The following is an 18875-nucleotide window of genomic DNA, read 5'->3' as shown; positions in this document are numbered from 1 at the left end:
ACAAACCTGTAAAACTAAAACAGAATTACCATAAACGGTTTTGCTCACCAAAGAGTTAAATTGCAACTTAATAAATAAATTATGTATACTTTTTCTTGGAGGCCTATGAAGACTTACGTTTTTGCAAACAAGTTCAAAGACAAGCTATAGCCAACTCAGTGTCCACAGATTCTTTGGAAGCAGCATGGAACATTTGGCCAAAATAAATGGTGCCAACTATCCAGTGCAAAGCTTATACTTTAATTTGCAAAAGCAAAAAGCTGTGATTTATACCTATGAAAGGAAGAAGTAGAAATAAATAAATAAATCTAACAGTAAGTTCTGTGTAAGTTTATTATTTTGCCAACAGTTTGCGGGTTGGATGATGAGGTACGTTCCTGAAATTAGACATTAAAAAAAAAATAAAACAAAACAAGCAAAACAGCAGGAAAAATTAAAATTCCCCTAAAGCAGAGGCAATCCTTGAGAAAGTTCAGAGCTGTTGTGGCTTCCCTTTGTCACCTTTTTTTAAAAAAAAAAAAAAAAAAAAGGAAAATTCATCAACTGATACATTAATCAGGTTTGGCTCATGAGCAGCATTTTTGCTTCCAGCTGAGGACAATTAGAGGCACAGTGTCAAATGGCCATTTATCAGGTTGTGCAAAGCTCTGTGGATACACAATGTTCTTGTGATGTTAAAAAATTCCCATGAAAAATGGTACTGTTACATGGTCAGATCCCTTGGCTTCTTCTTTTAAACTCACAATTCACTGGTTTAGGCAAAACTAAGTAATGCTTTGGAAAATAGAAGTATATTCAAAATAAACGGTGTAGATTCACTGACAAGATCAACTAACAAGTGAACATTGAGGCAGGCAGGCAGTGAACTATTTATTCTACTAATTCAAACCCAGAGGCATCCTTTGTAGTATGGTTAAGGCAATGATGTTTTGATCTATGTAAGTGCTAAGGGATGAAATGTAAAAAGAGGAAAATTGAGTTCTTTATAATTACTGTGACAACATTGCCCTCACATCATTGTCCAACATGATTTTTTCAGGCCTCCTAAACTATCAGAACCTCTTTAATGGATGTCTATAGTGGATGATCTACAAATACCTTAATGATAAATCCTCAAGTAATTATTCAGAAATTGGCTAGATATTATGGTTGAAAATGGAATATTATTTCTTGGAGAAGAATCTTTTCCATTGTCATGATTTCTTCTTCCCATCAAAGGCCTATTATAAAATGAAAATTAGAACTTAAAATGAATTATCATTATTGTGCAACTGAAGGGCGTGAAAAACAACCAACCAAACAAAAAAATCGTAATCAATCAACCAAAAAAAACCACCCAAGAAATCTCAACAGATGAAGCAATGTCATTATGCAGCTTGAAAAATACCAATAATTGCTGAAAAAAGGTCACTTATAGGTTGCACATTGTTAGACAGTTTTTCTGCTTTTCTTGGCATTTTTTTCAGAAACTCTGTTTCTTCAAACTTGGCTTTAAAGTTTCTTATATAACCCTAGTTAGAACAACAGAAAGTTGGGAAGCAAAAAAGCACATTTAGGGAAATTCCAGATACCTGTTGTAATACTAGTCACAGCCTTCCAGTCCTTAAAATGAGAGCTTTCAGCACACCACTACACAATTATCACCCTCCTCCTTAGAGGTAGTTGCTTATCAATAAATAAATTAATTTTCTTCAGAAATTTCATCTCCTTTGGCAACGTCCAAGACTGAAAGCATTCAGGCAATGGAATGGTATCTTTCTCCAGGTCCTACTTAGTATAAATCATGATCTGTCCTTATTAAAATGTTAGTTCTGCCCACAGTTTATCTCTGATGAGCCTTATATTTTATGAATCTTTGTTATTACTCTGGAGCTGGTTTCCATGAAGGCTCTCATCTTTAATGTTTTTGTTCTTAATAGACTGGTCACATTTCAATTTTTCCTTCCAATGTCAAGATTCCTTGAAACTATTCTGAGGACCAAAAAAAACTACTGAGTTTCCAAAATGTAGATGGTAAGAGCATTTACTATTAAACTGGGAGAGAAAAAGAAAGGATACAAAAAATAATTCACAAGGAAACAAAATTGTAATTCAAGGGAAGGAGGAAGAGATGCCCTCCACAGACATATGCTATTTTCTTCTTCTATATGCCTTCTTTTCCACCTTCTTAGGACTACATAGTAGTAGATGCAGTGGATGCAACACAGCAATTATTGCATTATTCTGAAGGATATTAATTGAATGTATTGTATTACACATCAATGTAATATACCAAGTTGATACATATTTATAGAAATACATGTGGCTGATCACTCTTTACAGCAACTTCATTTCAGTTATTTGTGTGAATTTCACAAACTGTGTCTTCCTCCCTCCTTTTTTCTTTTCTTCCTATTCTATTTTATGTTGCTTTCTATAAAATTTTTAAACCAAGATTAAGCCCTACTGGCAATTTCTCTTATAGGACTGTGATAGTCATCAAGATATGAAATAAGACTCCCTAAGGAATTCCCCTAAGAGATGGAAAAAATATCTATAAAGTTCCTTCTGAAAGGTAACCCAACTTCTGATTTGGTCTTTTAAAGTAAAATATTAGGATGCTTTACAGATTTGGAGCATTGCTTGCTCTTTTAGGCTATCAGTATATATCTAGGAAATAGCACCAATGCTTCTAGTGGCTTTCAGAGAATGGTTTGGGTCAGAATGGACCTTGGAGATCACCTAGTTCCGATGCCCTGTCATCATGGGCAGGGACACCTCAAAAAGGACCAAGTTGAAGAAGGCACCATCCAACTTGGTATTGAACACTTCCATGGTTGGAGTTTACACTGTTTCTCTGGGCAACTTATTTCAGTGCCTTACTATATTTATGATGAAGAATTTCTTCCTAATGGCTCATCTAAATCTAGCTTCTTCCAGTTCAAAGCCATTACCTCTCATCCTACTATTACCTGCCTTTGCAAAAAGTCCATCTCCAGCTATCCTGCAGGCCCCCTTCAAATACTAGAAGGCTGCTATAATATATTCCTTGGAGCCTTCTCCAGTCTGAAAACCTCCTACTCTCTAAGCCTGTCTCCATATTAGAGGTGGAGACTTGCTCCAGCAGTTCCATGTCCTTCTTGTGTTGAGGCTCCAGAACTGGATGCTACTCCATGTGAGGTCACAGTAAAGCAGAATACCTCCCACAACCTGCTGGCCACTCTTCTCTTGTTGCAAGACAGGATACATATGGCTTTCTGGACAGCAACCATGCATTGCTACTTCGTTTTGCTTTTCATTAACCAGCACCACCAAGTCCTTCTCCTCAGGCTGTTGTCTATCTGTTCTTTGTCCATCCTATATTTGTGCCTGGGATTGCCTGAACTGAGGTGCAGGGCCTATGTCTTTACTTGTTTTAAACAAGGCAAGAATCACAAAATGGTGCTACTCTTTCATGTCTTGCTCGACCCAGAAGGGAAAAGGGAGTAACTTGTATTTGATGATTCGCTTGGGTTGGGTTATGAAGATTTACAACAAACAAAAAGGGATCTGTTCACCACCTGAATAAAGCTATATGTATATATGTGTATGTGTATATATATATATATATATATATATATATATATATATATATATATGTAGTATATAATGTCTTTAAGTGAAAGGGACAGAGAAAGGAGAGAGAGAATACATAAAGATTCAGATCATCAGTCAGGGTTCTAGTAGGCTATTCCTTGGCTCTTCAGTGGTAGGCACACCTTGCCAGTGAGTTCAAGTCCTTTTTCTTCCCTGCCAAGAAGAATGCTGTTTCACTGCTTCATGACGTATCCCTTAACTTACATGGGAAGCACTAGAAGGCAGTTCCTACCAATATGTGAATGCATAAAGTGGAAAATGCAGCATTAATCCTTTTTACCAATTGAGCCAGAGGTCATGCAGACTCTATTTTATTACCCTTTGCACAGTGTGCAGCAAACTTCCTTATCTCAGTAGAACACATGCAAACTTGGCAAGGGGGAGAGGCCATCCACCCCTCAATGAATTCCTTGCCCTCCTGAGCTGGCATATTTTGTTCCTTGTCTTAACCACAAAGCACATATTTGTCCTAACTGCCAGGCCTCACACAATGTTTGTGACATTAACTCATTTGAATCAGAGTCTGACAAGATTTAAAAATAAACTGGCTTGGAAACTGTGTTAAAATAAGCACTGCTACTAGCTTGATGTAAATAAGAGGAAAATCTTAACCTAAAATTTACTACTATTGCCTCTGGCCATAGTCCTCCAGGTGGAGAAATGGCACCTGCTCTTCTTTAAGTCACTTAGCAGTTCTGCAGGAAAAAAAGTCTCTGGAGAGCACATCTTTGTCTACAGAGAAGGAGTCAGTACTGCTCTATTTCTGTCTTTACCATCTCTGTATAACTTTGTGATTGATGCTGCAATAAGAATTACTGACACTCATGCGCAGTGATGCATTTTTAAGTCTACTGCAATTAGCTGTTTCTTGTTCTGACATCGATCTGCTGGCATTAACCTCCTTACACCCTAGTTTATCCAGCCATGAAATGAGGGTAAAGATACTGACCTCTCTTGTAAAACCAGTCTAAGATTTACTGCTAAAAAGCACCAGATAGACATTAGGTAGGATGTTTAATAACTAATAGTATATGTAAAAGAAATAAAGGCATAAACTCTATTTGCTTCTCAAATCTCACCAGGAGATACGTCATGATACTCAATCTATCTGAACTTGCCTCAGACACTAGTTTACATGAGACTCCATTGACAGTTTCTATCAGTAAAATTTCACTTGGTCTTCAAGGCATTTCTTACCCTCTGAATTAGAAAATGCCCCTGCAGGTATCTGTCTTCCATGAAGGTGTAAGACGTAAGGAGGATAATAATAGAAAGGATGATACATACTACTTACAGCAGTGAGTTGGAAGAAAGAGTACTATCCTGTGGCAATGGTCAATAACAAAGAGTCATTTAGTCCCATTTAGTGGACCAAAACGTACAAAGGCAAAGCATTAAGGCCAGAGAGCAATGCCAGGGTCCCTCTTACACACTGTCAGGAGATACAGAGGCTGTCAGTATTGTGCTATGCATATGAAAATGCTGCATATTGCAAGAGATCTGCTGGTAGGATCGGACAAGCTATCTAGATGGCCATCCAGCTGCCCCCACCTTGGTGTCTAGACCAATAGCAGTATTCCTTGAGTGTTTGGTAGCATCATCTGGAGTTATACTGCTTAGTGGTAGATGCTCCCCCTCTCCTGTCTTTATCCTGTAACTTTTGCCTGTGTTTCAGTGGTGGCTAGTACTTAGTAAGTTTATAGCAGTCTTCAAGAAATTACAAACAAATGAAATTAAATTTGCCTAGGAACCTAATTATCTATTTTGTACTTTGATTGAATAGTATGACTTATAAAGAGACTTAGTCCAAGATTGCTTTTTGTGCTAATCTGATGAGCAGAAGAAGGATACCTTCTTGTCTTGGATTTCTAGCTTGCCACTAAAACTGTATGGCTACAATTAACTTCAGTCATACTATAGAAATGAAAGACCAAAAGCAACTTTGGGGACTACAGCAGTCAGGATGGGAGCCTGTACTAGCCAGCACTATCAGTGGGAAGTAACTAGACCTTCTTCAAATCCTAGCAGGACTCTCGTATCTCTAGCTACCTTCTAGCACATTGTGCTTAGACACTGAGAGTAAGGGTGGGGCAATACTGAGAGAAAAAAAAAAGGGGGAGAAAAGAGCTTCCAGCATTTTGGCCATCATTCCTAGAATAAGGAGTAATGTGTCTTTCCTGGGATACTTTAACCAGTGTAAATATATCAGTACTACACTTTGTTTATAGACTTCACTTCTGTCACTTCAAAGCCTTGCCAGCATTAATCAATTAAAAACTTACAACACCTGTTTGAGTTGGGCAAGGACTATTATATCAATCAGTAAATGTGGAGACTCTGAAGACTAGACCAAGACTGCCTGCTTTAGGCACTCAATATATTTGTTGCAGCATTTTGAGAAAAAAAAAAAAAAAAAAGGTGCTTATCTCCAGCACAATGATTCAGATCACTCAGAGCACATGCCTACGTAAACTATACAAGCAACACAGGCAGATGCCTCTGAAGTAGCATCCAAGTGATGTTCACCCACTTCTCTACCAACTTAACAGTGAGCTGCAGGTCTTTCGTGAGATATTTAGTGTGGTTGCATGCAGCCACTCAGACATAGGCACTGGGAAATATATTCTCACGAGTGCAGCTGGGTAAGTGCTTAATTTAAGGCTCAACAGTGTGCAATCCTGCTTATGTGAGAATTAAATTGCGAATTCTTCTCTGAAGGGCAAGCACCTGTATTGTGGGACAAGCGGGAGAAGTAATGCAAGATTAATAGTTTGAGCATTTATCAATAAAATAGAGAGGTATAGATCTAGTCTGTCCAGCCCAAAGGATTCTCATTGTAGCCATTTCCACCTGTCTGGACTGAACTAGGCAACAGGTAAGGCTGTAGTGGAAGCTTCTCCTGCTTAAGGTCAATCACTCAACAACCAAAAGGGTAAGACACGGAAAGTAGAGAGTTTCAGCCCAGTGGAATGGGAGATCTTTTGTTTGAAAATTTGGTTTAGAGCTCTACCAAATAAATTACATCAGGTGAGTTAATCCATGGAACAGGCATTTCCTCATTTGCCCCAGGCTTATCTGACATTTGGGAATGTCTAGATGTTTCTACACTGCCAGAGTGACACATCCTTATCCTGTAATCTGATATTCAGATCCTCCCACTGTGAGCTGGACATCAAGAAGTTATTTGTTCCATCCAAGAGGAGAGCCAGGCATGGCCAAGATGCACCATGCAACTCTATCTCTTAATCTGGTGTAATATCGCAATGCTAGTTGAAGTCTCCAAACCTCAGTGTCCCTTCTGCCACTTTCCAAAGTAGACAGAATTCATAAGGTTGCAGAAAAGTCCCTATTTTGACATCAAGATTAGGAAAAAAAAATCCTAAGAAATATCTGTAACTGTACCCCAGAGTACAGGGAGATACTGCTCAGTAAAGATCAGGATCATGTACTGTGGAGCATGGATTGGCCTGCCCATTCCAGATGCTCTCAGTTCTCATCTATGCGAATCACCTATCAGACTGCAATGAGCAATTGAGAAGCATAGGCTCTCTTTCTTGTTTGGCTCACAAAACAATGTTAAAAATGCCCCAGATTTCTCTTGCTGAGGTATTTCATGCTAACTCAATGTCATCTAAAACCTGTGGGTTTGGTGAGACTGAAATTTAATGAAGTGTGCCCTTTTCAACACCTTGGAGAAATTAGTAGCTACTCACCCACTTGAGTCATGATGGACTGCCATGAGCAGTTAATCACTGAACAAGTGCAAACCCATATGCTTATGTGCTTAAATTACTGCTAAGTCCAAAATACAGTGTCCATATTTACATACACAGTTTCTCTGAGATGTAGGTTCTTTGTATGAAACAGGCTGAGCCATTTTCTGAGACTTAAGACACATCCAGTTCATTCTCACAGGGAGTGAAGCTGATTGATGGATGGTCTAAATCACATTCACTGATTGCAAACTATGCATTATCTCAGAAACAGAGCTGAGAAAAAGACTCAGGAGTCCTGGATCTGAACTTCAGACTTCAGACTATTATCATCTTCACCTGCTAGAGGTTTCTCTGATCTCAGCAAGACTCTTTCCTGATTAGCTGTAGAGAAGGAGAATTCGGGTTAATGCGTCATGCTGTACCCACACTTTAACATAAGAGTGGCTCCTATTATAATTTTAGCAGTTTCTCATTTTATGTAAGAACTTGCACAGCTGACTTGGCTAAACTTTTAATGGGTATGCTTCTAGTGTGGGAGGAAATGTTAAGCACTGTTTATTGTTACTTAGAATTACACACCCAAGTGCCATAGTTCCATCCAGAGTTCCCAGGCATCTAGCTACTCTACTATCTACCACAGCACACTATATCACAAGTAAGATCTTCTTTACTGCCTAAAGTAATGTCATGATGCAGTGCAGGAGCCAAAGAATGCTGTGTTTGCAAAATGCATGCGTTGCTTCACATTGCAATGAACTCATTTAAGAGAAGATCAGGCAACAACCATTAATTTCAGCACAACAGATTTCTCTGCTCTTTTTATTTGCTGAGATATTGTCTCACTAGATCAAATCAATGAAATCACACAAGATTGCCTAGGGTAGTGACAACAGCCAATATCTGCCTACCATCTCAAAGAGGCATCTCCTTATGAAATGCCTCCACAGTTTCTGTCTGACACATCTCTGCTGTTCAGTCTGTTCTGTTAGAAATACAAAAGTTAAAGTTTTTCAATGTATTTGGCTGAGTCAGAAGCTCTTTGGGGCAGTCACGCACAGGCACATGTTTTGCCTGCCATACTAGAAGTAAATCTGGTTCCACCTTGCCAAAGGAGATGTGCTGTTGTCTTTGAGTACACTTCTGGAGGCCATGTGTGGGGTGTACACAACTCCACCCTCAGCTGAGGTAAGAAACTTGTTCAAAGTGTTTTTGAGGTTTTGTTAAGAAGCAAAACAGGAAATCTGCATGAATCTGGAGTTTCACCAATTTTTTTTTAAACTGTCAATCTCCCTGAGTTTTTTTTTTTTGTTTTGTTTTGTTTTTTTTTGTTTTTTTTTTTGTTTGTTTGTTTTTTTTTTAATAGAAATTAAATAAATATCAAAATTACAAGCATACTGCCACTGACCATGTTCAAGTTCTGGCACAAGCCCAAGGTTTTACTGGTGCAGACTAGACTTCAGGCAGCAGAGAGAATATGAAGTAGTCTAAAGATTTTTTTCCTTTTCTTCTTTTTTAAAGCAAGGTAAGCAACTCAAAGGCACTGTCCACCACCTTAAGTGCTCTTTATGCCAACTAATTATAGCTGTCACACAAAAAAATGCTGACTATTGCTCTCTTCCCTGCCTACACTGGAGGTGAAGACAGCCAAAGACAGAGCTGAAACGGCAGCTCTGTGCCATCTGGAGAGGCTCTGTATCATCCCAGCTGCTTGGGAGCAGAGGAAAGATCACCGAGTCGTTCTAAAAAATCAATGAGGATAACAATGAACATATCAGTGGGGTAAGGAGCGTCAGCAGAGGCCTGCCTGCCCCAACATGCTGACTCTGCTATGCAGTATAGCCACTGTTTATGAGGGCTTCTGTTGTCCTTGTATGTTTAATGACCAATCTTCCCTCTGGTAACTGTGAAAATGCTAAGAGCTGGTTTTATAGCCTCAATAATTTGGGTTCTCTCTAGTTCTGAGAAAGCTATAGTGAATTCAACAGGTCATCTCAGGAACCCAAGAATGGGAAAGATATCACTAATGGTCTCAATGTGGGACCTAACAGTAAAAATTCCATCATCAGAACTGCAAATTACTGAGTTTTAAGGTATACTGCTGATTCAAGTTCCATGACACTGCTGAAAAAACTCTGCCTAGTCATCTGTTTCTAATGCTACACAGCAATGGATTTAGGTGAAATTCTGTGATGGGGTATGCTGTTGTCATTCACAATTGCACTAAGAAAGGAGAGTTACTGATAAGTATAGTACAAACTGACTAAGCTATATCTTGCGATTGGGATGAACCATACAAGCTCCTCGCAGCTTGCTCCCAGTTTATTTAAGCTGCCTGTATGTGCTGCATAAGGCACTATAAACACTTTTGCTGCTGCTCCTGTAACACTCTGACGTCAACACTTTGATTTGATTTTCTGTCACTGTTCTTGCAGATTAAAGTTCAACCAGTGACCCACAGCTTGATAGCTCATTAGAAAATCCCTCTGAGCCATCTAGTCCTTCCCTTGTCTGACAGTTAACTCTGCATTGCACATACTCCCAAAGCCTTCGAAAGCCAGCACTGCCTCCTGTGAAAGCTCAGTCATAGTCAGTGCTGCTGCAAAAGCCTATGGGAATCCATGTTTAGCTGCATGTTTTCAATAACAACTGACTAACAAATCCTAGTATGAGTTCTTTGGTCTTTTTAAGTCACTGAAGCTGTGTAAAAATTCCTTCACAGACAAAGCATTCCTTTCCCATCCCTCCCCCCGACCCTTAATCTGCAATGGAATTATTTTGACTGACTTCATGGTGAAACCTTAAACGGGACACTCTTACTCCTTTTGTTGTTCAGCATCGTTATCATAATCAGACAAAGACAGCTGGCATCATGCTCTTTCAGATCTCTTTTGCTGTGATACATTAATATAAAATTCTTGGCAGGCAGTGAGAATGAAGAAGCTGTCTCAGATCATGCTTCTGGAGGTCACAGACTCCAGATCTCACTTTTGCAGTTGAGTAGGATAGGATGAAGGTTGCTTTGAGTGTATTTTGATCCCATTCACTGGCAGGTATCTTGAGCTCAGATTTTCCTGTGTCTGGCTTTGAATCACATTGATCAGCAGCATAATAGTGAAGATGCAGACATTGTCTTGTTTTACTTCCTTTTTGCATCTGAGCAGACCTCTTTTTGTACTAGATTATCAGAGCATTTGAGGAAGAAATTATATTGCATACAGTCCAGAGATACAGCACACACTTTTCCTTCTAGGTCTTCTCATCTACCAATTTTAGAAGTATCTGACTGAGTACTGTCAAAATATTAACCAGTTCTCTTCTTCCAAGTTAAGAAATTATCTGTAAATGCTGAAAATGAGACTGTTTTCTGAATACAGTAAGTAGAGTACAGGCACAAGTACTCTGATGTTCACCCAGTGAAGCCATGGATAAGAATTCCTAGCCTCACACTCTCTTTGTCTTTTAGTCTTGACAGATACTTCATTCCAAAAGTCAACCTTACCATTTTCAATAAAAAGGCACTTGATTTACTCTGGGCTAAGAATCTGGCCATGATTCTTTCTTGTCTTTTAAAGCCAAGAGCCCAGCAGAAGCCAATTGTGTCTGACGTGAAGCTGCTGCACACCCAACATGGAATCTGCACAACTCCATAAACCGGCAGTGGTCTAAATAAAAACTTCAAATGAGACATTCTGGCACTGGCCAGAAGAGCAAAGATAAATAGCTGGGAACTGTCAAGTTGTGAGGGAAGAAATGCTTGACTGTTGGACAGAAAGCAAAGTTAAGAGGCAGAAATTAGGCAGGGTGCTGGGAGGCTTGTAACACTCCCAAAAAGAAAAGGGGTCACAGCATTTAATTTGATTAATTTCTCACTGGTCCAAAAGACTTTGTACTGAGCCTCAGGCAGCGCAATAAACATACAATCATTAAGAGAGGAAATAAAAGGTTAGCTAGACAGTAAATACTCAGCTCCCTTTCCCACTTCAGCTTCCTTCTTTCTCCTCTCCTTGTTCAGTGCACACATTGTAAGCAATGCAGTAAGCAAGTGGTAGACTTAAAACAACAACAACATCATTCACTGCATTTCAAATTTCTTGGTCAAAACACTTTCAAGGAAAGATTTGATTTGCTTTCCCCATCATTTATGTTTTCCCTTTGCAACCCACTCCTTTAGGAAATAGCATACGCAAAATAAAGCAACAGTCATGCTAGTTTGCAGTTCTATTCCCAGGTCCAACAGAAGACTTAGTGGGAAATCAGAAGAATGTTTATCCTAAGAGGGCCAAATAATGCTTTTGGAGGTCATTTCAGCAGTTCTGGTTGTACTCCTAAGTGTTCAGGGACCCAAGCAGCTGTTTCATAGAATCACAGAATGGTTTAGTTTGGAAAGGACCTCAAAGATCATCCAGTTCCAACCCCCTGCCATAGGCAGGAACACCTCCCCACACAACAGATCACTCAAAGCCTCATCCAACCTGGCCTTGTACTCCTCCAGGGAGGGAGCATCTACAACCTCCTTGGGCAACCTCTTCCACTGTCTCACCACCCTCACCTTTCCTAACACCTAGCTTGAATCCCCCCCTCTTTCAGTTTAAACCCATTACCCCTCATGTTGGCATTGCAAGACCTTGTAAATAGTCCCTTCTTGGCCTTCCTGTAGACCCCCTTCAGGTACTGGAAGGCCATTGTAAGGTCTCCTTGAAGCCTTCTCTCCTCCAGGCTGAAGACCCCCAGTTCTTATAGCTAGTCCTCATGGCAGAGGTGCTCCAGCCCTCTGATCATCTTCATGGCCCTTCTCTGGACTCAGTTCAATGTCCTTGTGTTGAGGACTCCAGAACTGTACACAGCACTCCAGGTGAGGTCTGATGAGAGCAGACTGTATTTACAAATAGTCATATTTTGTAAAGCTCCAATACCAACTTTTATGGGCTAGGTAGTACAATCACCTCGCAACTGTACAGTGCCTGTCCCTCACCACAGAACGCAGGGAGAAGAGACAACTTCCCACACTGACAGTGGTGCTGAAAACCTTTTCTGCTGATGACCTACACAGGAGGCTACAGTGTCCAAGCAAACCACAGCAGAAGCAGAGCTGTGGAATGAGAGGTTAACTAATTCTCCATACATCCTCAGTGAGTGAAGTTCACACCTGATTCTTCTCCCATCTGCTTCAAGCACTGTCACTGCTTCCACAATGCAGTTGAGTAATCTTCTCTGTCAGATCTCATCATGGTTCTGTATAGCAGGAAACCACTTTTATCTCCTTTTCCCAGACAGACACTGAGGTTTACTGCAATTTAGACTCTAAAACCTGCACCATGCATCATCCTGTCCCTGAATTTGTGCACGCAATGCTATACGGCATGTAGTTGGGTAGGGCGCCCCTGGCTGTGGCAGGAGGGTTGGAACTAGATGATCCTTGTGGTCCCTTCCAACCCTGACTGATTCCAGTTCTGGCTGAGTCAAATGCTAGTATTGAAGAAAAGCAAGGTGGCTTTTATGTGCATTTGAGTTAATAGATAACAAATTTCATTCATTACCTAATTTTCACTTCATTTCCTTTGCTCCAGTCTGTAAAGTGCATTTGTGAATATATATGGAAAATTCATCCACTAGAGACATTCACTTTCTACCTCTAAGGTGGTCAGATGAGAAAATGTTCATCAAACAAAGTACTGGACCACTGTTTCTCCTGTTACTGAATCAATATGTTCAGTGCTGGAGCTATAAAAAGAAAATATTTTTAGAAAGTATTATTTTGCAAAAAACAGCAAAGTTTGATCAACAAGGCAGTTGGACAACCATATTTGACTGTGCTTTACATATATATTCAGAAGAACAAATAAGCTTACTCATTACTGAAATACAGACCCTTTCTTGGTGTAAAACTTTGTCTGATCAAGGTTTCAGGATAATAGGCCAAAACCTGATACACTGTTTTTAAAAAAAACTTCCAAACAACATCCCCTCAAACCTAAACAAAACTTATGGCAGATCTGCCAATATTTTACCATGTTTTCTTTTGCTCACAGCAAGTCCTGTTTTAAATCACACTAATGCATTTGACTTCAGAGAGTAAGAATCAGAGATTTATTCAGTGCTGTGTGGCAACAACCCATTCCAGCAGGAAACTGAGCCGTGAAGGGGAGTTTTGTCAGGAACGAAATCTCATCTGGATAAATGATATTCCTTAGCAGAGCATGGATACATATATATATATATGTTTGTACTGACAACAGATGAATGCTGTTCATTTGTTTGATTGTCACTTCTCCTCCCTTCTTCCACTATTACTCCTACTCCTCCTTTGGAAGGTTTAATCATATGGTGTAAGGCTTTTGAACAAGAACAAGGGCACTTTAAGATAAATACATTGGAAAAGAACTTGAAACAGGTACAAAATACACTTGTGCATTTAATATAGACTCGACTTGCATATGTAGGCACTCAAGACACAGCTTCTCTTTTCCCACTCAAGTTACAGGGCCAAACACTACTTGCTCTGTGATGCCCATCCTCCATCTAAAGCTGATACAGTTCCTTCAGAGTTAAACCAGCACTGCACAGACTAGCTGAGGAGGAAAGTTCAAATCATAAGAAAATCAGTTTATAGCACTGCTGGCCACTGAGGAGGGAAAGTGTAGGGAAGCTTGTAGGTAAGTTAAGCATTAATTTGTAAAACATGTTTGTAATGTTAACTATCCATCACTTGGAGACTGATGATTACTACTTTCCTAATAGCTGCATATGATTAACTTTATATTCCTGTAAATTTACTGTGCGTGGTGTCTGCACTACATCTGATGAAACCCATGTACTTAGTAGCTGGCCTTTGAGCCATGGTGCCCAATACGCAAGCAAGGCAACCTTTGCTTATATAATCATCATTAAAAAAAAAAAAAAGGCAGAAATACTGTGAGCCACAGGCCTTGATTAGTTTCACTACAAAGAAAAACAGAAACACAATTCAGCACACAGTGATTTTTGACCTCTGTTTCACCTCCAACTACCCTGTGGCTTGCAGTGATTGTAACTAGGACAGTCAAACAGGTCATATACACAAATTGCTGCTTTACCTTAACATATTAAATGTGCCTTTCCTCACTTGCCTACCTAAGGGAATATGGTAGAGATAATAATTCCTGTCATTTTAAAAAAAATATTTTCCCCCAAGATACAGGGTATGGCACCATTCATCAGCAATGCAAGTTTCTTCCTCAGCTTCAACTGTGAACGCAAAGCAGGCAGACACACGACAGGAAAATGAGAAATTTGCTATGAGGTCTTCTTTAAAGTACAGATCTCTTTTTAGACTGCCCAGCCCAGCTGTGGCTCCAGTCTGTGGCCTCTCTCTGGCTCACTCACCTGGAGCTTTAATATCTACCAAAGAACAGATGAAAGGATCAGCTACCCAGCTGTGTGCAGTGCCTGCAGTTACAGTGTGCCAGAGAGGCATCAACAACGTTTTGCAAATGCCTGAGGTGCACCTCTGGCTGCTGGGAGCAGAACGAGTGAGTGAACTGCATCAATGCTTGGTGCACAAAACTTGGAAGATCAGTTTAGTAGGTGCCCATGTAACAGTACAACTGCAGCAAGGCAGGATCTGAAATACCTTCTGCTGCATTCTTGCTGATAGGCCAGACTAGAGCCATTGGAACAGTCCTCTTTCCAAAATTTCAAAAAGAAACTAGGGCTTAGTTTTGATTAAATAGTCTTTCTAAATGCAGGAGGGTTAGGTGAACACAAGGAATCCTACAAGAAGAGCAATTCCAGAAAAATACAGTAGGCAGTAACAGGTCATGGGAACTGGATGGGAAGGAAGGTAGGAAGAATTGATAACTAGTGTTTATAGAAAGGACTCCAGTTTACTCAGAATACACTGGGAGAATAGGCATATACTTTATTAACACTGCATGTTTAACCTCAAAAGCTCCCAAGATATGTAAAGTGAGCCAAAAGCTCATGGTCAGTAAAAGCCTGAGCTGGTGCAGGACAGAGAGCAGATGTTTGCTGTGGCCAACAAACATGACCGGTGGCATCCTCAGTAAGACTTTTCATACTTGGTACAGACTTTTTGTACCAAGACAGCAACCAGCTCCAGACAGTAACCAGCAACCAGATACTAAGAGGGGTAATTTTTCATTGACAGCTTAATCTTTCTGTTTCTGGATTGTAAAATCATTCATATTCTTATGATAATAATAATGATAGCAAAAATACAATAACTGCACCAATATAACATACTAACGCAAACTGCAATGACTGACTACAAAAAGGACTAAACATTTTTTATACCACTCTCACACAGATGTTTCTACCAAAAGTGGATGGTTTTTTTTTCTCTGCATTTCATCTCCAGCAACATACAGTCACAGAATCAGAAAATAGTAGCAGTTGGAAGAGACCTGTGGGGATTATATAGTCCAATAGACCCTGCTAAAGCAGGTTCACCTAGAGGAGGTTGTACAGGAACAGGTCCAGGTAGGTTTGGAATCTTTCCAAGGGTCTTAACCACTTCTGGGCTGGATGTTTCAGTGTTCCATCACTCTCAAAGAAGATAAGTTTTTCCTTACATTAAGGTGAAAGTTTCTGTGTTCTAGTTTGCACCCTTTGCCATTTGTCCTATTGCTTTCAAAAGATATTTACACCATCATCTCAACACCAACCCTTTAGATATCAGTAAGCATTGATAATATCCCCTGTCTGTCTTCTCCTCTCTAGGTTAAACACTCACAGGTCTCTCAGCCTTTCGTCATCAAAGAGATTGCTCAGTCCTCTCATCACCTTCACAGCCCTCTGTTGGAATCTCTCCAGTAGATCCCTGAGTCCCTTGAATAAGAGAGCTCAGACTAGATGTGGCTTCAGTAGAGCAGAGCAGAAGGGCAGGAAAATCTTGCATCTGCTAGCTGAATTTAATGTACCTCAGGATAATATTGGTCTTCTTGGCCACAGATCTCTTTACTGTCTTATGGTTAACTTGTGTACCACAACAACACAATCAAGTTGCAAATGACATTATTGAGTATACCAAAATGTCCATGAAATAACGATAGCACTGAAACTGATATATAAATCTATTTGCAGTTTCCATTTGAATATTCAGGATGCCTCCTCTTATCTGTGTTCTACATTGTTTCTATAGAGAAAAATATGAGAGATACTGAATGGCAATAGCAATCAGGCTATGAAAATTGCCTCTTAAGATAGAGCCCTGTGTTATCATAGCACTTTTAATAATCTTTTACTTTTGTGATTAATCAATCTCTGTTTAGTCACATCAGGGAAACGCAAAGTGAATTAAGAGGACGAAGTTCAAGGTTATCATAGAAAAGTTTAATCCCTCCTCAGTGGTGACCAGTTAATAGTTATGACTAGATTCAAGTGCAGACCTCTGTGGCGAATCCCAGTGAAGGTCAAAGGCATAGAGAAAAAAAACCTGCACCAAGATCTTACACAGTCATAAGCAGACAGATGTACCTAAGCTTTAATGAGCAGTCTTGGCTCCAGGCCTTTCTTGGCAGATCTGTTTAGTTCTAGTATTTTTCCTTGTAGTGCAAGGTATGGCTCTGGTTAGCTGGCTCTGCTTAAATTTTTCCATCTAAATAGCAGCTTGACAAACAAGAAATTAATAATCTGTGACTTGATGGGTTAGGTCATGGGGAATGATGTGCAGTTGCAATTTTGTAATTAACAAAAAAAAGTTATTTCTGTTTAAATGAGAAAGAGTTTTACAAGTTTAAATAGCAAATTATGATGGAGTTATGAGTTATACTGCAAGTTCTACCATTCCATCTTACACTTTTGTCATCATGGACAATAAACTGAAGGAAAATAACACAAAATGGGACTTTGTCTTTGCAATTTTATTTCTAAGGCAGCCTGGTGGGATCATGCCCCTTATTTTGAAACTCATTTGGGTTCAGCAGTGCTCACAATTTTCTCTTGGCAATTTGTCATGGCTAAGTGGTATATATTAAATCTGAAAATACAAGCTTAGTAAACATCTTCTCTTCAGAAAGCAAAAAGGCTACAAATACAGCTGTTATCAAACTGTGAAATCAGTAACTTCCACGACAAAAAAAGATAAACAGCCTTGTTAAAAAATTTGAAGATGTTTAACCCTTGCCTATTAGAACACTACTTCCTTAATGCAGTAATGATTGCAGAACTTGGTGAAAAATAATTTTGTACTATGTCCAGGCATGTACCAACCCTAATATAACCTAAAATTTCTGGATGTCTCATTTCTGGGTGTCATAACTGATCTGAAATAATACAATATCACAAACATGAATGTTAGTGATTTTGACTGCTTTTAACTGCTATAATACAGACCCTGACCTTAGTGAAGGAAATTAAAATTCCCAGGTGGCTTAAGCATAGAATCATAGAATCAATCAGGTTGGAAGAGACCTCCAATGTCATCACCCAGCCCTAGCCATTCAACTAGACCATGGCACTAAGTGCCTTATCCAGGCTTTTTTTGAACACCTCCAGGGACAGCGACTCCACCACCTCCCTGGGCAGCCCATTCCAATGCCAATCACTCTCTCTGGCAAGAACTTCCTCCTAATATTCAGGCTATACTTTCCCCAGCACAACTTGAGACTCTGCCCCTCTATTGCTGGTTGCCTGGGAGAAGACGCCAACCCCCACCTGGCTACAACCTCCCTTCAGGTAGTTGTAGACAGCAATGAGGTCACCCCTGAGCCTCCTCCAGGCTAAACAACCCCAGCTCCCTCAGCCTCTTGTCACAGAGTTTGTGTTGCCAGCACCTCATCAGCTTTGTTGCCCTTCTCTGGACACATTCCAGCACCTCAACATCTCTCTTGAATTGAGGAGCCCAGAACTGCACACAGTACTCAAGGTGTGGCCTGACCAGTGCTGAGTACAGGGGCAGAATAACCTCCCTTGTCCTACTGGCCACACTGTTCCTGACGCAGGCCAGGATGCCATTGGCTCTCTTGGCCACCTGGGCACACTGCTGCCTCATCTTCAGCCTACTATCTACCAGTACTCCCAGGTCTCTCTGTGCCTGGCTGCTCTCCAGACACTCTGTCCCCAGACTGTAGTGCTGCTTGGGGTTGTTGTGGCCAAAGTGTAGAACCCTGCACTTGGTCATTGTTAAATCTCATCCCATTGGCCTCTGCCCACCCATTCAGCCTGTCCTGGTGTCTTTTCAGGGCTCTCCTACCCTGTAACAGATTGATATGTGCTCCCAGCTTGATGTCATCTGCAAACTTACTGAGGTTGGACTCAATCCCCTCATCCAGATCATCAATAAAGATATTGAACAGGGCTGGGTCCAGCACTGATCCTTGAGGGATTCATGAGCTGTCTTTGGATCTCAATCAGTTACAAGTCAATAAAAAACTTAAGAACCTTACACTGGCAGGTTGCACAAATTCTCTGCCCCCTCTATGTTCTCAGCTGATTCTCTTTTAATTTTGAATTATGTTTCTTTGAAGCTCTTTTATAGCACATCAGAATCTCATCCACCACTGGTTGTTATAGTAAAGTACTTGCTTATGCAGAACCAAGTGTGAA

General features: G+C 40.1%; 1 protein-coding gene across 3 annotated transcripts in view; it reads right to left on the bottom strand.

Annotated features, from left to right (window-relative positions):
* SETBP1 (SET binding protein 1) overlaps positions 1-18875 on the bottom strand; it is a 321545-nt gene that overhangs the window by 63229 nt on the left and 239441 nt on the right. The gene's annotated exons all lie outside the window — the stretch shown is intronic.

The sequence above is a fragment of the Pogoniulus pusillus genome, chromosome Z (genome assembly GCF_015220805.1).
Source record: "Pogoniulus pusillus isolate bPogPus1 chromosome Z, bPogPus1.pri, whole genome shotgun sequence".
Taxonomy (NCBI): Eukaryota; Metazoa; Chordata; class Aves; order Piciformes; family Lybiidae; genus Pogoniulus; species Pogoniulus pusillus.
The sequence above is the reverse complement of the archived record's forward strand: the minus strand, read 5'-3'. Positions and strand labels throughout refer to the sequence as shown.